This window comes from Mus caroli, chromosome 2 (assembly GCF_900094665.2).
Source record: "Mus caroli chromosome 2, CAROLI_EIJ_v1.1, whole genome shotgun sequence".
Taxonomy (NCBI): domain Eukaryota; kingdom Metazoa; phylum Chordata; class Mammalia; order Rodentia; family Muridae; genus Mus; species Mus caroli.
This window is the reverse complement of record NC_034571.1, coordinates 126,158,644-126,181,404: the sequence shown is the minus strand read 5'-3', so window position 1 is coordinate 126,181,404 and position 22,761 is coordinate 126,158,644.

The following is a 22,761-nucleotide window of genomic DNA, read 5'->3' as shown; positions in this document are numbered from 1 at the left end:
GGGGGAAGGGGAGAGGAGGGGAGGGGAAAGGAGCCTGATTTTCTCTGGGGCCAGGAGGAGTTTTCTAACAAGACTGAGAAGTGTCTCTCTCCCTTGTGCATGTAGCCTGTAGCCCTGGCCCTTCCCAACAATGCATGGATAGGGGAATCCAGGGCCTAGTGCAACGCCTTGCATAGTTGTGGACAAAGTTTCTTTCCCCCATATGTTTACAGAATTCCAAAAGCACAGAAATAGTTGCTGGACTCTAAGCAGTTTTGTAAAATGACCCTAGCTCGGACTGTTTTCATGCTTCCCTGGGGACTCTGGTGAAATCTAAATAAGTGGAAAGGTTCAGCTATTTTGGAGATTTCTTTGGGCCAAATAATCGTCTGTAGATCGAATGCAGCCGAGAAAGTAAAATGTCGATATTTTCACAGTCACATAAATCAAAATGGCTGAAATGTTTAAAAACAAGCAAAAAAGCACCCTGAGGCTGAAAGCAATTATGGAAATTCTTAGCCGAAAGGGATCATTCATTAGCTCATTTATAACATGGAGCACGGTGAAGCAAATGAAAATCGGTGTCTGTGAGTGAGCGTGGTGGTGATGCTTTCTATTTATAAACATGATCAAAACAAGGGCTGTGGAGAGCCGGGGAGGGAGGATGAGGTGGGGCTGGTCCTAGCATCCTCCCTCTGATGCAGAACTGCATTAGTCTGATTTAGGAGACTACCTGCACAGCTGAAAAATAGTGGAGGATTCCTCCTGCGATTCTATTCTCTGACTCCAACCGCTCTAAAGTGATTTGGTTTTTATTAACCCATTCACAGAGGCACTAGAGCAAAGTTTTCCTCACAGGCTTGGTTCCATTCAGTTGTTCTCCAGAGAGCTTCTCAAACTTCACTTTCGCAAGGCAGCCTCTGTGACCGCAGACTTCCCACAAAGTCGAGATAAACGTATATCTGATAGCCTCTAATTACTTTCTGTCTTTCCATGGACCAGACTCTCCAAAGTGCAGCAGTGATTGCTATCAGGCTCACCTTGAGCGCTCCAGCGCCCCGCAGCCTAGCCTTAGCGGGTACCAGGTGAATAACGTGTTTAAGAAAATAGTGAAGCACTCTTGGGAAATCATTGTAAATGACAGAATACCAGTCTACCCTTGACAAGATACCCAGGAGTGCTGGTGCCTTGACCGGTGTGGCTTCTCACTGCTTCTTGGTTTTCCCTCAGGGTCATACACATGGCTGTCACAACCTTAAGTACACACACACTTACAGCTGAGGTTAAAGCTAGTTTAAAAAAACAGGGGGGGGGGTGGAGGTGGGTGTGAGGCAGGGATCGCATCTCCAGCACTATTCTGTTACTAGAGAAGAAAGTCTTTTCTTGGGACTCTTCTTTGCAGCCTTGCCCTTACCTCTCAGAAGCCAGGGTATGGTCATGTGCTTTTGACCTGTCTTCAAGAAAGACTGAGTAAGTCTCTAGTGTTTTGTCCTATCTGTAATAAGGATTTACGATAAGGCTCTACAGGCAAGGGACGAGCAGGGAAGTGGCCACTGGGTAATCGTGACATGTCTATCAGAAAGACCTTAGTCAGCACTTCTTTGCATATCATTTTGGGGGAAAAAAAACTGCATTAAAATACAAGCACTCTTGTTCCATGAGAACTTGGGGGAAATGCATCCCTCATGTAACTTCCCCTGGTTATAAGAGGAACTAATTCTACTGAAAAAAAAATCTCCATTAATAATTACATTCAGTGTCTGGTAAGAACTCTACCCACATGATGACCTTGAACATTATCCAGATGCTGTTTAATGGTGCTGCCCATCAGTGCTGTTGCTGTCATGAAAATGCCTATTCATGCAGAAAAGCAGGATTCCTTGTTTTAATTAACACTTCTCTATAAATGAAAAAGCTACTTCAAGCCCCATATCTATGAAAATAACCAATGAATATTATTGACTAGACAAATCTTATTTATTCAGTCGACATCACACATCTATGTATTATACTGAAGCCCACTGTCTGGAGAAGTTACAATTACAGAGACCAAATTCCCTCCCAACTGCAATGTTAGCTTTACCTAGCCACAATAGAGACAGATATGTTATCTTTTACATTCTCTGTCTTGATTAAATCCATTTCCAATTATAGTTTAAAAAAACATTGTCAAGGTGCAAGATGCTAAAATATATTGTTTTAATTTTCTTAGCAGGTATTTAACCAGAGGTTTGCCTAGATCGTGGTCTTTGATATGAAAGAATTTCTTCTTGGATTTTGAAGAAGAAAACCATGAAGACCTCTTTAAAGGTTTTACCAGATTTGGAAGTTAGGACCCATAATTATATCTGCCAAATCACTAGCTGAAAAATCACTTTGGCATTGCCAAGAGTTTTGCCATGGCAAGTCTCCTTCAGAATGAAGCATCTTTACATATTATCTATTTTGATTACATATAATTTTGTACACGGTGAGAGAGATCACTCTCTGGGTGACCTGCTAGATATTTGTATAGTAGAGGAGATTCCTGGTTTAGCTTGTGGCTTCTTCATAGAGAACAAACCCTCACCAGAAGTATCATTTAGACTTTATTTTTCCTGACCATATATGTAATCAACTACTGAACCTTCTTTTCAATAGCCTCTCTCATATTTACAAAATCTGCGTAGTCACTATTAATAATGCTTATGTTGTGCTTGCAGACAGGAGCCTAGCATGGCTGTCCTCTGAGAGGCTCTGCCAGTAACTGACTGAGACAGATGTAGATACTTAAAGTCAACCATTGGATTGAGGTCTGGAACCCCTATGGAAGAGTTAGGGGAAGGATTAAAGGAGCTGAAGGAGATGGCAACCCTATAGGAAGACCAAGAGTGTCAACTAACCTGGAGCTCCTAGAGACTAAATCACCAACCAAAGAGCATATGGACTGGTCCATGCCCCCCCATCCTACCCCCACACATATGTGGCAGATGATGCTCCTAATCCTATAGAGACTTAATGCCCCAGGGAAGAGGGATGCCCAGGGAGGGGAGGAAGAGAGCCATCTCAGAGGCAAAAGGGAGTGGGGATGGGGTGAAGAACTCTGTGAAGGGGAACCAGGAAGGGGGCAACATTTGGAAATCAAATAAATAAAATAATTAATTAAAAATTAATAAAATGAATAGATGCAAATAAAAGTAATCTTGGTCTCCAAGAACGTCGTCATTCTTCTTGTCCTTCTTCCTAAACTACAGCCACAGACCCTCCACTTGCAAGGACCTTTCATGCAGCTCTCTGGCCAAAGTACCCCAAGAATATATGGGCAAACACGAACAGAGGTGCACTTATTTGCTTGTGCAGATATTGGATATGACGGCGCTCCTCTGGGAAGTTTAGATTCACTGCTTTAACTGTGAAGACTTGACATTGGTCAAAGGAAGTGCAAATGTTTGAAAGAATGGAAATGAACAATGAAAAGAAAGTCCATTAATTCTTTTCTATTCCTGTGACCAAATACCTGAGAAAATAGAAAACTAAACAAAGAGACACACATTTTGGCCCACTGAGGGGATAGAACTCGTCATGCAGGGGCAAGGTGATGGCTCTGGGGCTGTGTCAGCTGCGTATCACATGGCACCAAGCAGGAAGCAGAGACAAGGGGAGGCTGGAGGCAGGGCCTGGACTATAACCCCAAAGACCCATACCCACGGATGCATTCCCTGCTGCCAAGTCCTGATTTGTCCCTACAGGTTTCACATCCATCCCAAACAGCACCACCAGGTGGGCACCAAGTGTTCAAACATAGGAGCCTGTGGAGGGCATTTCACATCCAAAGCAAAATAGGGAGATAAATGCTGCTTCCTTGTGGGCAAAGGCCATTTTCATCAGAAAACTTGTTTTCAAAAACTACAAATTCTTTCCTTTGTGAAGATATTAACTAAGGCTCTTTGAGGTAAAATGTCAAAATGTCGACTTTTGAAACATTAATTTGTCTCCTGAAGGTGATCTTTAACATCATTACATATCTCTTTTCTTAGCAAAGGTCTATTTCATTTTTCATTGTGTACATTGTGTGTAGGGGAGAGGCAGGCATTGTTCCCATGAGTGCAGTTGACTATGGAAGCCAAAAGAGAGCATCGGGTTCTCTTAAAGCAGGAGTTACAGGTTATTGTGAGCTGTCTGCCTGCGTAGGCGCTGGAAACTGAACCCAGGTCCCTCACAAGTGTAGTGTATGATGAGCTTAACCACCAAGTCATGGCTCAAGCCCAACTTTTACCACCTTCAAGAAAGAAAGTTGCTGTTATCCATCAGCCAACCTGAAACAGGGTGAATAGTAGGCAAAATGAACAAGTATTCGTTTATAAGTACAGCGCTGTTATAATGTATGCAGTGAAAACCTTCACCAACTGAGCACTGTAGACCTCCACCACGCAATAGGAACACAGCACATACTCCTTAGAGCAATAGTGTCAAAGCCATAATTCTATTTTATGACTTTAAAAGTAAGATGTTATTGTATGAAGTATTAAAGTACAGTATATTTAATGTTTTAAAAATAACAAAAATAAATCACAGGAGCATTGCATGAAGGAATTATAATAAGGTTTACTTTTATTCAGGACCTCTGGGAATGCTTCTAGTCTAGTGTCTGGCCTGGGTCTTAGTCCCTTCGCATCATATCTGTCCATCTTGACCTTCCAGAAGCTGCCTCACTGTTGCCTTCCTCCTTGATCACCGGAATCACTGCACCTAGTTCGTTCACGGGCCGAGTGTTTGCCTCACTGATCGTTTCCCCCTTACCCAAAGTAGTCTCCCACAGTTTGCCTTAGTTTTCTTTCTAAATACCATGTCTGGGAGGTATTCCCTTTTAAGCGGTGTCCCAGGTGTCCAAGTGTCCCAGGCCACTCTGATACATGTGCAACAATCTCAAAATCACTTCACGTAGCTTTCTTAGTAGACTATGAGGCTGAGTAGATTCTTGTAGGCTCTTTAAGATGAACAGAGCCTCTGTCTTTCTTCCTATGTACAGAAAGAGGCACACACTCTTCACCCTGGAAGAAGAGTTAAAAGACTGATTCCATAAATGAAGATGTAAATAGAAGCAATAATCAATTGCTAATCACTGCTTACATCTTCCTATCTTATTACAGTAAGTAATAATATTTAATGAGGATTTTTGTTTAATGATACAAAGCAACAAAGAAAGCCAGGGTTGATGGTTCTTAATCACTTTGACACAGCCAAATAACTTCTTAAGAGATATGTTTATCTTATTACTTTGTATGTAGGATTGTTTTACACGAGTGTGTGTGTATGTGTGTGTGTGTGTGTGTTTGTGTGTGTGTGTACAGGCATCATTTGTGTGTCTGAGGTCTGAAGAGAAAATCTGTTACCCTAGGACTAGAGTTACTTCTTGTGGGCTACTACCACATAGAGGTTGGGTATCCAACTCAGGTGCTCTGCAAAAACCATTAGTGTTCCTAGATGTTGAGCTAATTCTTCAGCCCCAACACAGAGAAATTAAAAAAAAATTCCCCAAATCTTATATCAGTTTCTTGCAACCACAGAAGATTAGTTTCACCTGATGGTTTATTTATTCAGAGAACACTGACTTGGAGTTGCATAGCTACGGTTTCCATCTGCATGGATCCAAGAGAGCAGTAGATGGAGCGATGGGGATGCGTGTGAAGCTTCGAAACACAAAGCACATGCGCATACTCTAGTTCTAGGATGCTCTCTGAGTACCCAAAGAATGAAGGTGTCCTGTGAGCATCTCAAATGCTTCTCTCATCTCCGTAACTGGAAGCATAGACTTAGACATGTCCTACAAAATACAGAAGAATGGTGTAATCGTCCAGCACATGCTGTGAGTTTGGGAGGAGGAGGTTATTAGCATGTGGGCCCCATATTTAGAGATAATTATTCTAGAGTAGTGGTTCTTCACCCCGATGAAGTCACCAGGAGAGAAATTCTTCTGGGCAGCAGGATCTCTGAAACCTTATCCTAATTTATCAAGCTAAGTGGGGTTAAGATGGTAACGTTTTAAAGATGATTTTAACATGTAGCTAGGGGACAGAACCATTGATCAAGGTAGTAAGTCTGATCATTATAAAAAGTAACTAGGCCAGATCTCCCAAAGTCCAAGAAAGGAAACCCCCATTCTAAACTTTTCCTGAACAACACCCCAACTTAGATACTTTTGAAGGACAGCCTTGCCTCCAGCTCCGGAGGACTTATCTGATCTCCACTTCTAGCATCTCTACACATTTAAACCCTCCTGCTGATGAAAGCCTGAACTGGGCTCGGTTTAATAACGGGGTTTTCCCATTGGCTGTGTTCCCAGTCAGAATCCCCACCCTTCTCTAAGCTCCTCCCCTTCTTCAGACTGTCTATCTAGGACAGTTTAAAAATCTCCTTTCCTGCCAGTAATCTATCCAGTTACATCACAGGGCTACCGTACCTAGTCTTATAAAAATAAGTTTAAGAGAGATTTCTTCTTCTTGAACCAGACAGGAGAGCACTGACACTCCCCATGGCCTAGTTTGGGAAGGAACCTTTATCTGCATAACAGTGGCTCCCGAATGAGTGTCCCCACCCCCTTGCTGAGCCTTCCATTTTGGCTGAGCAGGTACTCATCAGGAAACCAAACCTCGTCCTCCCAGACAGCGAAGGCAGTGCCTTCGAAGTAGGCCAAAGAATCTGGAGCTTGTCTAACCAGAAATTCTTACCCACTCCCAAAAAAATGCATATCCTGTTCATCCGAATGATAATTAGCACCTGCTTCCACCGCTGAGCTCCTGTGGGATTTGGCAAGGCAAGGCGTTCTGGCGGTGCAGTTTCTCTGCAGGTCTCAGGCTCTGCTGCCTCATGAACCTGGTTAGTCACATGGCATGCCACCTAATCTAGACAGGGTGTTGCTGGACTTCAGTGGGACTGCCCCAACAAAATCATTAGGAACTCGTAGAGACATGAAGCCAGAACACACGGAGAGAGGCACTCCAGTTCCTTTGGCTGCTCTAGACTCAGACACCCTCAAGATGGATTCCCAGCAATGCTGGGTTATTGAAACTCAGAGAAAGGCCAGAAATTACCTAAGCCAAATGCTGTTAATACTTGTTTCAAATTTATAGAAAGCAAGAGACCTTCCTCCCAGAGCACTGTGAGGACACAGCTTTTCATATACCTTCAGGAGACTAGATCAAGAACTAACTGGCTCCCGGAACAGGAATCCTGATACACACAACTCCCCTTGGCTCACACATACTTACTCTATGGATATGGTCCAGGGAAGCCCGAGAGTCTCTAAAGAATGTAGATTCTTAATTCTAGTCCCAGGAGATTCCTCCAAGACCAGTGATTTCTGGTCCTTCCTTAGATACTTAGGAACTGACCTGACACTTTCTGAGGCCATTGATCTTCATACAAGGCCTGCTGGGTGTCATCTGCCTTCTGTCTACAAGCCATCTTTTATATATATATGATGGCAAATCATTTTCTCTTGACTGTGTAGCCTAGTAATAATGACTGGATCTATCAAAAATATTCCCAAGCATAGAAACAAGTGGGTGGAGAGCCTTAAGAGAACCATGTCTTCACCAGAGCGCCACCTGGTGGAGAATTGCACTAAATTCGACCTAAACGAAGGCAACACCAGTTAAAAAGGAATATTTACTCTTTCCTCTATTTTTTGATATCAGGAAAGCAATTTTATCTAGATTTTTTTGACACAAATATTCTCTTAAACATCACCAGATAAAATGTGATTCAAAGATGCAGTGATTACTTGGGAAAAAAATCTCAAGTTTTTATTTCCTAGTTCTTCATACAAAATGTCCTCTAATTCTCTCGTATAGCCACAGAACACTCTCACAGCAATTACATGCTTCCAGAGAACTCAACTGCTGCTGCATTTGGCAGATAAGCAGAGCCTGTGTTAGTGGGATTAGTGCAGCGAGCAATGGAATCCTGCTTCTATCTAGAGGCTGGAGAACCCCAGGGGACACAGTTTAATTGCTCTCCTCTGGGCAGAGATAGCTGGAGGCAGGGACTTTCTGTTGCTAGATGACTTTAACACTTCACCCAGACTTCCTGTCTTGAGTTCCTCTCCTTAAATAGGGAAGATCCATCTTCTCTGAAAGGCTCCTGTTGAGAAGCAACTGAATAATTGGTTTAGTTTTGTGGTCCTTTTGCCCAATAGTATGATACAGGCCTTGCTGGTAGAATTGTCATGGTTCCTAAAAGAGCTGAAATAATCTCTACATATTTCCAAAGGCATCAGTTGTTGTCTAGTCTAAACTACATACAGCAAGCAATCTGCTGGCCAGGCTTGCTCTACAAATTTGATAGATTTATTTATTATTTATTTATTCATTTATTCATTTATATATTATACATTTCGGTGGGAATGACTTAGTGGTCACACTATAACTCCACTGATTTTAACATGATATATAAAGTTAGCATAATATTGAGATTTAGAGAAACCAAATATTAGCGACAAGGAGACTCAAGTTTGAACGGCTTGGGCACGTGTGGTGATTAGGGGAAAACTGGTAGGAACTGGTAGGAACTGGTAGGAACTGGTAGGAACTGGTAGGAACTGGTAGGAACTGGTAGGAACTGGTTCTTTCCTTCCATCTTCTACACTCCTGGGATCCAACTTAGGTAGTCACGGTTGGTAGATAGTTGTCCCTTTCGACGAACCATCTGGTCTCGCAAGTCCAAAGAAAGTGTTTCCTACGTAATTTGTTTGCTGGTTTATTATACTGCTGGGGCTTGAACCCATAGTTTCATGCATGCTGGGCAAACACTATACCACTAAACTGTATCCCTAGTACTTTAATTCAGGTTCCATTTCTTATTAGTCATTTGAATTGGGCTGATAACTTTAAAACACTGGGTGCCATGTCTCACACTCATCTGAAAGAACCAAACTTGCAAAACTCCACCTCCAGCGGCCATCAGTCTCACCTCCCTTATCTGGAAAGCCCAGGCCAAGCCCATCTCTCTGTGTGGTCAGACTTATCTCCCCCAACAACATCTGGACCTAAGGACATCTTGCACCATTCCACCCCAAGCCTGGGAACTCCTCTGCAACTAGGTGCTGTGCATTCCTGCCTCCTACCCCAGCAGAGGGATGCCTGGCAGAACTGCCCACTGTGTCAGAAGTGCTGGAGTGACAACCAGGAAGGCTGGGAAGTCAGCGTGTGAATGAGTCCCATGGTTCCTGACATGAAGGCTTCATGAGTTAGTAGAGAGACAGAAGGCTTGGATGTAGGGATCTAGAAGCTGGTCTGTAGAGTTGGGAAGTTGTGGGTGGAGATAAACTAATCAAAGCACAGGCATATCAGAAGACATTCCTTCCCAGCTGTAAAGTTAAGAAGGTTCCACATGAGGGCTTGCTTGCTCTCTCTCTCTCTCTCTCTTTTCTTTTCTGGGAAACAAATTAAAGCAGGATGTGTAGAAATACCATGTTTATAGGGCACATATTTGTGTAATTCAAAGAGTATATGTAGACCTGTATGGGGAGGGGGAATGTTTTATGTATTTCAAGAATAATAAATCAATTGATCATACTAGCACCATTTACCAAATGACAAGGTAACCAGAGCAAATGCAACAGGAGGGAGGGGAGCAAGCAAAGCATTGTTTTAAAAACAAAACAAAAATATACCAGGAGACCTTACTGGTGCGGGGTGATATATAAATGCTGCTTTCTTGACTTCTTAAAATGTACAACTTCTGGTGATTTAGTTTTGCCCATCAAGAAGTCCATGTTCAGAGCTATTTCTATCTCTCCATCTTCTTCAGCACCATAAGGGAATACTGCACATAAACTTCAGCATTATAGAACCTCTGCATCCATCTGAACATGGGCAAGCAGACGACGGCAAGAGGAGACCTAAAAACGCAAAAGTAGAAAGGAATTAAAAATGGCTCTGCAAACACAAGGCCTGGCTTCAGCAGGGTCAGTGGGTTAAATGATCCTTGCCATTGCTCTCTGCAAAACTCTTTTTTTTTTTTTTTTCTCATTTTCTTAAAGAGATGACTTGAGAGTTGATTGACTACTGTTCTGGGAGTCCAGCTGGCCACTATCTTTAAACTAATGAACATGGGGCCAGCAGCACAGCTGGAGTATATTCTAAATACAAAAATTATTTATTATTTTGGATCATGAAACTGTGACTGTTGTTCCAGGTGTAGCATCCTTTCTAGGTTTCTGTCTAGAGCTGGGACAGTCCCCGAACCAAGGACAACTGAATATGCCTATGTGTCTGGTGGACTTAACATTTTTTATTAATAGTAATCCTTTTTACTTACATGTGTAAGTTGTACAAAAGAATGCATTTCATTATGTACTAACAATACACAATGGATTCTGGTTATATTTGCCCCACCCACTCCTCTCTTTGTCCCCTTCTCTTGTCCCAAAATCTTTTCTCCTTTAGCAGGCATTTGCTATTTCTATCAGATGTTCCATAGAGAGAAACAGAGATGTCGGACTGAACTCATCTTGCAGACTCATGCTTGATGCTTGATAAAAGCGGAATCACTTCTAATGTCTTAGTCCATAGGTTGGAAAGTAAAGACCCTTGTTTCCCAGATTGGTAGGCCAGAATCACTAGGACATTGAGCATCCTGTGATGGAAGTGACAAAAAGTCAGAGAAGATTTTGCAGAAGAGACAGAGGGAGTGGCGACAGAGAGAGAGAGAAAAAAACATAAATATGTATAAAATGATGGTCCTAAGAAATACACATAGCAGCAGCCCATGTCCATGGCTTCAGCGCCCATGGCTTTAGTAATGACAGTCCACCTTCCCCATTTATTCTGAAAAGTATCTGTCTTAATTGTTTGTTTGTTTGAGATAGGATCTCACACTGTAGTCCAGGCTGGCCTGCGACTCTAGTAGCCCAGGCTGGCATGGCACTCAGTGAGCAGCCTTGGCTGGCCTCTTAGCTCAAGGCAATTCCCTAGCTTCAGCCTCTTGTAATCTGGGGTCACAGCTGTGTGCTACTATGCTTGATTTTGTTTGTTTGTTTGTTTGGCTCTAGAAACTTCCCTCTCAAACTGCTTTTGCTCTTTAAAATGTTATCAAGGGGAAGCAAGCTGTCATACCATAATAAAGGTGTGCACCATCTATACAGTGTTATTCTGGCCAGAGTCATCTGCCTGAAAGAGCCTGCTCAGTGAAATCACGGAGGCCGCAGAAGATCCTCGGTTAAATATTTCAACTAGTTATGAAAGGATACCAGATAGATCCCAGTTCTCCACAGTAGCTAGATTCTCAAGGAAATGGATACTCATTAGTATTATATTAAAAAATGTAATGAAGTAAGATCATCCTAGGTTGTGCATCTCCTTCGAATATGTAAGAAATTGGCAAGCTTGCAGATCTACATGGCAGCATGCTAAGGGTTACTGTCATATAACATTGGGCTGATAGAAGACTCTAGTGTAAGATTTTTGGATATGAGCAATCTCAGGGTAAAGAGATGGTCCCCAAGGTTGGACAAAAGAACATGAAAAAGGATAAAAATTGTCATCCTTCTTTTTGGCACCAGGCTCTGACACAGATGCCACAGGACACTGGGAACCCACTCAACACAACTCAGCATTGCTCCGGAGGTCACTGACTATGAAAAGAATGTCCCTGCTGGATGAAGGGACAGACAAGGCCTCTGCAGGGACTCCTCATTCCATACTTGTGGTTTCTCTGGGAAGGGCAGTTTCATGCTTCGTTATCTCCCTTAGTCATGGCTTGCTTAATTGCAAGAAACAGAAATCTACTCAAACAAGCAGAAGCCTTGAAAGAACATCAAGCAAAGAGAAGCAAGGAATGGCTTGCTGCTTGGCCCTAGAAAGTGGCTTCCCCATGCACAGCGCTAAACTAGAGACAAGGTTGTTCAAAGGGGCTTCCTCTATTACTGCTGTAATATATTTAGGCAATAATGAAAGTTAACTTACAATGTGCAGAAAGGAGGCCTAAGGACTGTCTGGGTGGAACGGACCAGATACAATGACAGAAACAGGAGTAAATAAATGATCTTAGTGGTTCCCTATCAAAGAGGCCAAGGCTGCTCCCTGTGTCTTCCTATTGCAAAAGCAGGACTTGGGTGGTCAGTGCTAGGAAACAGCAGAGGGGTCCTAGAACCCTTTTACTGGCACTAACTCCTCCCTCTCAAGTTGTCAATCAAGTCCTGAGTGTTTTGATAGCCAACCGACTACAGTGCTCTGTGCTGATGGAGGGCACTCTCAGACAATCTCAAACTCAGTAAGAAGAAAGAGAACACTGAAAAGATTGAAAACAGAAGTAAGTGTGCATAATGAAACAACTCCCGAATTGCAAACAGAATCAACCCAGGAAAGTTCCACCATGTTGAAGGAAGGAAAGACCACATACTTTGAGGACATCAATAAGTCATAAACAATGAATTGTCATAGTAAGCACTCATCACCTAGATCTACTCTCCATATGTGGGTTAGTATTGGCAAGAAAGCTTAAATTATAAGGACATCAAGGAAACAAATGGAAGTACTACACAGGAGAAAGCATAGAAGGCAAGGGGTCAACTGGCTATGAGAGAAGCTCAATGGACCCATGGGTGACAAAGGTGAAGACAATACCATTACGCAATCTTTGCTATCCATTTGCATATATATTCTGTGAGCATCATTACCCATGTACTCTCACATATTATACACACAGAATTATGGGTGGGGAATTGTTAAGCAGAGGTAGGGATTGGAGGGGAGAGTCTGCAAATGATTAATAAATTGTGCCTTAACACTGAAGGACAAACTAGACCAACACCCTAGACCCAGACTCATGGGATCCTTGTGGAACAATAAGGGGAACAAATGGTAAAACCTCCGGAACTATGGACTGCACAACCCATGCTGGGTTAATTGTTTGCTCTTAAATTTTCCTATACAAACTCGGTTTCCTGGGCTTGCTTATGGGAACTTCGTCATTGAAAAGAACGGAGACAATAAGGAGATAGCAGGGGAAACCAGACTGTGCAGGCGCTCCGGAAGTGGTTGGATCTTCTTTGTTTTTTGGGTTTCTTTCATCCTTTTTAACTCCTAACAGGAAACCTCTGTTGTTGTTATCTATTGTGCCCCGTGGGTGGTTCTAACTCTTGGATTCTGATAACACCAAGTCTTCACTCCACCCGTCTTGTCCTATAAGAAATGGAAAGAGAGGCCCATTGGTCGTGCAAACTTTGTGTGCCTCAGTATAGGGGAATGCCAGGGCCAAGAAGTGGAAGTGGGTGGGTAGGGGAGTGGGGTGGGAGGGTATGGGGGACTTTTGGGATAGCACTGGAAATGTAAATGAAGAAAATACCTAATTTAAAAAAAAAAAAAAGAAATACTGAGCTTTTCTTAAGCTGCTCCACTTCTCGCTTTGGGTGTTATTTTGCAGTTGGCTCATTATATCCAATTCCTCCTATTGAAGTACCTGGCATGGCCTCTGTGCTCCTGCCTGGACACAAACTGATACAAACAAGAAGCCCTTCTTCTGCTTTATAGCGAGTGCATGTTTATCAGGCCATTCAGTCAAAGGATTCCCACTGGAAGTTACTAATGATTAATCTTTCTGTCAACTTGACTGGATCTGGTATCAACGGACATACAAGCCTCTAGACACATTTGTGATTGATTGTCTTGATTAGGTTAGGTGACAGGGGAGGTCTACCCTATGTGTTTGTGGCACCTTCTGGTGGCAGCCCAGATATAAGGAGCCCAGATGTAAGGAGAGTTTTCGTTTTTCCCTGCTTGCCTTCATGTCCCACTGGGTAAGTTCAGCGGTTCCGTTGCTGCTGCTCCTTCCTGGTCCTGGTGCTGAAACCCAGCTTCTGAAACCCTCCAACATGGATGGAAGACCAGTAGCTCTCCAGGGATCCCCTAGGCCAGTGCTTCCCAACCATCCTAATGCTGTGACCCCTTAATACATATTGTGATGGCCCTTCCATGGTCTGGAAAATTATTTCAGACAGACCTACTTCATAACTATAATTTTGCTACTATTATGAATCATAATGTAAATATCTGATATGTGACCTGAAGAAGGTCAAGACCCACAGGTTGAGATAGACTTCCCTAGAACTTCAATGCCAGATCAGAACTGCTAGAGTCCTCCAGTCTCATGCTCTGAGCAGCTATGGGTTGTCTTTTTGTTGTTGTTTTTGTTGTTTGTTTGGTTGGTTAGTTTGGTTTTTTTTTTTTTTCCATTGTAAGAGAGCAATTGCTAGACTACCCAGACCATATTGTATGAGCTCCTTTATTAAATAGTAATTAAATATATTAAATAGTTCCCTTTCAATATATACTCATTCTATCAGTTTTGATGCTCTAGAGGGCACTGACTGATACAGCATTTGGAGGAAGCAGAACACAGAATGGCTTAGTATTCCACAAAAATGGTTTTCATCTTTCAAAGACAGTTAATGCTAGGGGAGACATCAGCAGTTTGCTTTCCAGACTGAGAAGAGGGATGAGTGTCCTACAACAAGTAACCAATGGGGGGGGGGGCACCATTAGGCCACAAGAAGAGTAGTAAAAGTGAGTGACGAGGGGGAGGGATAAACACACAGGGACTGGGAGCACACTTGGGAAATGTGGCAATAGAATGTCTTGCAAAGGGGAATGCAGGAGGATTGCAGAAAGCACAGAGGGACCTCTCCTTGAAGTAGTTCAAAGTTGGAATTTGAACACACTGTTACAGAGCTCCCCAAACCAGACTCCTGTGGCCATCATTGAAGCTGCTGCACATGACAGAGAGAAGGCTTTGCAATCTGATTAAAAGTGCTCTGTTAAAGAGACGAAGAGTCTAAGCACTAGGCCCAACAGCCCCAGTTCCAGTCACGAGACTGATTTGTGGTCAGTGTCATGTTGACCCAGCTGGTCAAAGGCCTGTTTCCCACAGACCCACTTTTTGTTTCCCTTGATCTGCTTCTCAGCTTAGAAGGAGGGAGTTGATGTCATTTGGGTGAATTTTCTAGAAATCCACATAAGTTGGCTTGTGAGTGGATTTAGTTAATGGGAGGCATTATGGTGATTCTGGAACTTGGAAGATAGACAACCAGAATGTTTCACCTCTCCCTCTGCCCCCTTCTCTACCACAGGCACCATCCTTGGCCATGTCTGTATTTTCTTGGTGGGTCAAGCTTTTTCTCTGTATCCTGCAAGGGTTCTGTTTTGCATCAACTGATCCCAGTACTTAGGCACTAGTGAAATCCTCTTACTCCTGTTTCTCTAGAACTTATGCTAAAAGATTCCAATGTTGCAAGTCTCAGGGCTACCCATTGTACCATTCTGTTAGATTTTTCCATAGCTTCATCTCAAAGACTGATCCTTACAATTTAAAGTTTCTGTTTTAAAACTAAAATTTATGATCCCTGAACTCAACATTGATAAATGATAAATGCATCATATGGTGCAGGGCCACAGAGGACTTACACAAGTGACATCTAGCAGCCAGTTTGTTGTTGCTGTTGTTTTGTTTTGTTTGTTTTTGTTTTTAATATGGAGAGATGTTGAAACTGGCCTGGAACACACTTTGTAGCCTAGTCTGTTCTTGGGCTCAAATCCTCCTGTCTCAGTTTACCAAGTGCTAGTATTTTAAGGATGTGCCATTATGCATGATTTATGGCATGATTTCTTTGAGGTCAACCACACCTCTTCTTAAACCGTGGAGCAATAAAGACAATAAAGTTACATAAAATGATCATAATGGCACTGTTTTCTTTTTGTGTATCTTAGAAATCAAAACCAATCTCATATTGCTTCTCCTCTGTTTTATGAGCAAGTGCTTGTAATCTAGGAGTAAGTGGCTCTCTTTCCACGTAACTGGGTTGTGGGCTCTGAAGAGGATTTTCTGTCTTTTTGGAAATGTTCAGAGTGTTGCTTCGTTAGAAGCAGTTCAAGAGATCTCAATGCTATTTGCTCTAATCTTGGTCTGAGTATAGCTCACTATGGTGGGGTAAAGAACTATGATTAACATTGGTGTGGAACTCAAAATGATGGGCAATCTCACTAGCTCCACGTTGGAAGTGAACAGAAAGACATAACAGAAAGACATTTGTAGCATCACTTCTAGCTATTGGAAACTGCAGGCAAGCCTTATACAATGAAACAAGGATGAAGACTTGGACTCATTGATAAAAAGCCTCCCCCTGCATTTAGCCTGGAAGGATGCCACTGCCCAGTGAAGCATCAAGGATGTTTCATTACAGTAAAAAATATTAGACTCATGGTGTAGCCAAGTCCAGGAGAAATTTCTGTCTCCAGCCTGTGATGGCATTACATTGACCTTCACTGGGGAATTAAAAAGGTTCTATGGAAGATAGCTTTCATACAGGTAAATTTCTTGACAATTTCTGTTTTATGTCAGAATTCCATGGTCTCTTAAAAACAAAACAAAACCAACAACAAAACAGAGAGACCACTAAGATCAGTATCTGATTCAGGAATAGAATTACAAAAAGCAAGAATTCTACCTAAGGATCAGGTGAATTCCTGAGTGTGAATGCTTGTTAAAGTAACAGAACCAGAACATGTCACCACACACTTGAGAAGGTCATACACAAAACAGGTAATTAAATTGTGATTTTTTTTTCACCCGGATGGTAGAAGATATTCAAGCAAGACGAGCATTGGTGAGCTCATTAGTGGGTTACCAAGTAATCTACACAGAGTAATGAAGACTAAAAATCTCATACAAATGGTAAGCTCAGACTTGTATAGACCTTTCTTAACTAAAAAGTTGTATTGCATTTACTTATTTTGTTGAGGAGCAGCCCACATGGGCCGTGGCATGCCTATGGAGGTCAGAGGAGAAGGGTGGGAGTCTGGTTTTTCCTTCTCTATGTAAGTTCCAAGCGATCAAACTCAGTCATCAGGCTTGACAGCAAATGTCTTAACCATCTAATCACCGTACCAGCCTCGAAAGCTTTATCTTGTTCTTAGTGTGTGCCTGGGTGTGCTCATCTGTGTGCATGCATACATGATGTGGTGGGGACTTGGGGGCATGAGTCCTAGGATACACTCATGGAAGTCAAAGGACGACGTGTGAAGTTGATTGCGTCCTTCCATATTTATGAGGGTTCTAGGAATTAAACACAAGTTCTAAGAGTTCACGGGGCAAGCGACTTTATGGATTGAGCCAGCTTTTTAATGTTTAAATTTAATTTTTACTTTTAAAAATTTATGTTTTAAAATCATCTGAAAGAAGTCCCTCATGCTGGTGCTCTGTGAACTGCACTCAGCAGCTAACCCCCATCTCTAGCTTCCTCTGCTGTGTTCTCCATATACTCTTTCATATAGCTCATACAGAGCTAGCCATGTGGCGAGTAATCACCAAGACTAACTTCTACTGCTCAGCATGATGCTTTCTGTGGTGCTTCCCAAAGGTCTCATGGCCACTCCTGTCCTTTGGAGTGCCATTATATTGTATAGCTGTGCCATTTGTCACCTGCTGATGATGTATTTCGAGATTTGGACAACTATATAGAGGTCTGCTGTACTACACAGAGCCATATCTGTCTGACCATGTGGTTTCATTTTTCTAGGGAAAATACTGAGAGATGGGATTGGATCCTATGTCCATTCCTGACTGTATCCTTCTGTTCTTGTTTGCATTCTCACTGAGGATATTTCACAATTCCAGTTGCTTGACATCCTAGTCTTGCTTGGCGTTGTCACACCTCCCATGTGTGATATGATAGCCAAGGCTATTGGACACTGTCTCATGTGCCTATGTGTCATCCCTATGTCCTCCTCTCGAGTATGTGTTCAAGGGTGTGTGTTCTCCATGCAGTGCTTGCTTTCTTACTGTTGAACTTTGAGGATTCTTTACATATTGTAGACGCAAGCCCTTGTCCACTCCATGATTCGCATGTGTTTTGTTCTACCCCATGCCTTATCTATCCATCCTCTTAGCACATGTCTCTTGAAGTGAAGCGCTTTTGTTCTTTTAAAGTACTTTTAAAATTTATTTTTGGTTTTTTATCATATGTACTCATGTGTCTAAAGTATTGTGGTGTGTAAGTGCAGGTACCCACACAGACCTTCAGATCCTGGCCCTGAAGTCAAAGGTAATTCTGATCTCCCCAACACTGCTGTCAGGAAGTGAACCCAGGTCCTCTGCAAGAGCAGTTCATGCTCTTAACCACTAAGCCATCTCTCCAGCCCGTAAACCGTTTTTAAATCTAATAAAGTCTAGCTTGTTCTTTCTTTTGTGAATTATGCTTTTGGTCTCTTGCACACACCTTCTTTGTGTAAATGCCCATCTTGCCTCAGCATTTAAAGGAAGATATGGTTTACAGAAGTTCTCCGGGAAATTGTCTTCCTCACAACCACAAACTATTCCTATAAAACGACATGGTTCACAAAGTGCATTCTACTGCATAGATCTCATCAGATCTACACAGCCGCCAGACCTCAGGTGACAATGGCATGTCTGCAGTGTTTATGACCTAGCCAGGAACTCTTTCTTTGTTTTCAGTTTTCCTTTGTATTGAAGTTGCCCTATGACCTTTTGACCCTTGTGGAAGCTGACCAGTCCAAAAGAGGCCTAAGCAGCTCCTCTCCCAGTTGTCTCTATTAACCTATAACCAGCAAGCTAGTTGCTTTTCTTGTTTGACAATTACCTTTGTACCAAAGTGTTCCCTCCTCTCAAATACCCTCTGAGCCTCACTATAAAGCAGAAGCAAGATAACAGGAAATGAAGGAAACCGGTTTGTGCCCTGGTCAACAGCACCAAAGTTAATGTGTTACTATAAGGAGGTTCAAAATGGCACTTTAGATAGCTCAGTCCTTACCACAGCTTCAGGCAGCTCCAGCACTCTGCACTCTCTTTTCTTATTTTCTCTATGGTATGACCAAACAAGAACCTAGATGTGTATATTTGCTTCGATTTGTGCTTGTGTTTTATCTGTAATATTATGGATAAGTTCATAGCTGACCTTTGTCCTCATATACAGGACACATGTGTCTGCATTAAAAAAGACATTTTAATGATAGGTTACTGTTTTCATTAAGCCCCAATGATTCGATATTTGACATATATATTTAGTTTAGTACCTATGTACAGGATGCCTAATAGAGTATCTATGTACCAGATACTTAATATAGTACCTATGTACAGGATATTTTTGGTCCTCAGTAGTGGAAATTTGGCCAAGATATACTTTGATTCTTGCTATACCAAATGTCTAATAAGGAACTAAATAGATCTCCAGATAGTAAATGTGAATAGATCCCGCATGTACTATAGGCATCTTTCAGTATCTGTATTCAACAGATTAGGATTCCTAGTAATATTAGCTACTATTAACAGCTTTGTACCACCTGCAAATTGATAGTTGCTTAAAGGACAGTGTTTATCTGTGTGCATTTTAAAGCCTCTGTCTTTGAGCATGGAGGGGTAAATAGAAGGGTTAGGAAGGAGAAAAAGAAAGGGGTAAATGGTATAATTATATTATAATCTCAAAAAATAAAAGAAATAATTTTGAAATCCTCTCTTTTGTAATAATATCTCAATTTTCACATTAAAGCCAATTTCACCCACATCTGAGTGCCTTAGGTGGGACTGACACCCTGACTCCACAGGTGGTTGGATGATTCTGACCTAGCTAATCAGAAAACTCCATTGAGCTGGCTACTGTCACTGAGTCAAGACTGGACACATGATTAATTCAGGTACCTGAATTAAGTCACCTCAGAGCTTTTGTTAGGAATGACACTCCTTGTCTGAAGTAGCTACTGATGAAATTTAAGAATGACATCACATTTCCATAGCTAAAAGCATCTAGGGAAGCCAAGGCAGCACTCAACAGACAGGAAATGGAAGATATGCTGAGAACGTTCAGAGCCCTTGTCAAGTTTATCACTTTTGACTCTGACACTATCTGATGAATTCCTGGCATTTGCACTTCAGAGAATGTCCATCTGTGTCCCCCACAGTCAAGTGTTCATTACCGCATTGGAGTCAAGCAGTGCTGTGCTCTCTTCCCATGAACCACCTATCCAGGCACGATGATGCTTATAATACTGGACCAGCTCTATCTCTCTACTTCTGCTTATATTTTTTATTTTTCAGGAATGCTATGAAATCTCTTTTAAAGATCCTGATAACTGTCCCATACACATGACATCTGCTTATCCAATACATTAAAGAAACAAGTGTGTTATAAGTCCAGTCTGCTTTGCAATTGTTGAGGATGGTTGGCACTTTTGTAGTCTAGAATGGTTCTTCCTCTCCATAGTACATACTAGGTTCCTTGTCAAGAATGTACAGATGCACCTTATAGCCTTCTATGTTGCCAAGGCAATTGCAGCCTCTGACTGTGATGGCCCAACAGCCTATATCCTCTATTAGTCTGCTCTAACAGCTCAAAAAAAGCCCTAATAAGCTCCGCCAATCAGCATTTTTCTACTGACCCTTTAAATTTTGTGTAATCCATAGCAATAGTAATCCATAATGATAGGTAAGTTTTGTTGTTGGTTTGTTTGTGCCATTTTTTTCTTTATTGGTCACATACCAACCCTTTATTTGGTGGCCCTTCTCATGAGGTCTAATGAGTCTTCTATAATCTTAGAAAAGGGAAAGCCTGGGAAGGGAGTTCTTAAGTTGAAGGCCAATCTGGGCTTTAAGTAAAACCCTGTCAAAAAGAAAAGAAGGGAAGGGAAGGGAAGGGAAGGGAAGGGAAGGGAAGGGAAGGGAAGGGAAGGGAAGGGAAGAGAAAAGAAAAGAGAAAAGAGAAGAGAAGAGAAGAGAAAAGAAAAGAAAAGAAAAGAAAAGAAAAGAAAAGAAATGAAAAGAAAAGAAAAGAAAAGAGAAGAAAAGAAACTTTCTATTACCCTGGGTGCTTTCTATTTAATAAGCAAGCCAACACTTCTCTGTGAATTTCTTCCACTTATGTTACGGTGTGTGAGCTTTTTACCTGCACAAGTTCTAAGGTTCCCAGCAGAGCTATAGTCAGCAGGCACACTGTTTTATTATTGGTCACTAGGTAAATCTGTGTGGATAAATGTGATAACGGTACCTCCCTCACTTCCTCCCAAACTTAACTGAAACTGACTTGGGATGGTTTCCTTGGAGCTTCACGTGTTAGAGATGATTTATTACTTCCAAAAAGAAAAGAGAAAGAGGGAAGGATTAGCAGAAAGATTGGCTGTTGCTCTAATCTGACCATTGCCTCAATCAGACTGAACTTACTACTTCCCGGCTGTCTAGCCCAGAGTGTGTTTGCCTCGTCTTGACAAGGTTCAAGTTGTTAATTCTAGATAGTGAGTATTACTCCGTAGCCCTGTTAAAGGAGCCTTGGACTGAAGGACTGACTAAAGGCCAGCTTCTACCCTCCAGGCCCATTCGTCGATATGATTGGCTTATGCTTTCAGATCCTTGAAACACAGAGTTCTGGAAGTCTTTTTTTTTTTCCTGAATTTAGTAGTCCTTTCAAGACACCGTCATTCCAGGAATCACCTAGCCCATGGTTAAGCATGGACCAGCAACAGGCATTGCCTTTTGGCATCTGTTCTTAAGCTGCAAATTCTAGTTTCAGTGAGAGGTTTGCTCTCCTGAGGCTCATCCCTCATAACATTCCTAATGAAGGATCAAAGCAAAGAACCTCAACTCATCCCACCACTCTGCGGTGCCAGCTGGCTAAGCGACTCCGATACTTTGGGATTCATAAACAAGTCAGTGCAAAAATGAAATAAAGCACAGTTTCCAGAGTATAAATGTGTCAGGTAAGAAAACTAGAACTACAAATAAGAAAGAATGAAGTAGCGCTCCCCCATCCCTGCACCCCACACACCCGACACAGGAACCAGCAGTTCATTGAATCCACACAGGCTTAACATCAGTGCATTCATGGGTTTGAAGCTGCATCAATGGGAGTCAGTTGAGTGTGACAGGTTTCTTATTTAAAGAAAGTATAAGAAGTCTCAAGTTGGGATTGGGTATGGGGAGGAGGCTGGGGTGTTTCCAATGTAAGGAAGTGACTTTGTTTCTCATATAGGGAAGAACTTATGCTTGTTTGTGGAGGGGCTTCCTAGCTCATCATCAGCTGATGAAGACACAATAAACAGGTTGCCTTTGGGGCTGATGTGGTGGAAATGTTTCTTTCCCCTTTAAATACCAGATTTAAAAATGAAATGTTTCAGATAGGTCTGAGTATACTTTACACCTCAGGAAAAACTATATTGCCATTTTATGCTGTAACTGTGCCTCTTTCACATCGACTTCCTGTTTCTTTAGGCATCGGACTCTTCTAATCAATGTTTAAACTAGGCATGAACAAACTGTATGCATATAGAACCAGAGACTTAGGTTCTGTGGGTCATATGATCTCTTTTCCAGCACCTGGCTTCCCAGCTTCGCCAATGTAGCACAAAAACACTCATAGCAAATAAACATACAAATAAATAAATACATAAATAAATAAATAAACAAATAAATAGGCATGGTTGTATTCTAATAAGACTATCTACAAAAGTAGGAGATAAAAGAAAAAAGCAAGAAAAATGGAAATGAAAGGAGTTAGATGTCATCTCATGCACTACAGTTCACTGATCTCTGACTCCAACTCTAAATGTTTTGATGATGTGTGAACATAGATGATATCATGCGCTCTTAGAAAATGTATGTGAATATGCACCTGATGAGTCTGATTGACTGATTAACTAACTAGACAAAGCTGTCTCCAAGCCACCCTCTTAGATTTTTTTTTTTTTTTTTTTGGTCTAGAATTGGGTGTGTAAGTCAAAGTGATGAACATGTAATGTTATTGATAGA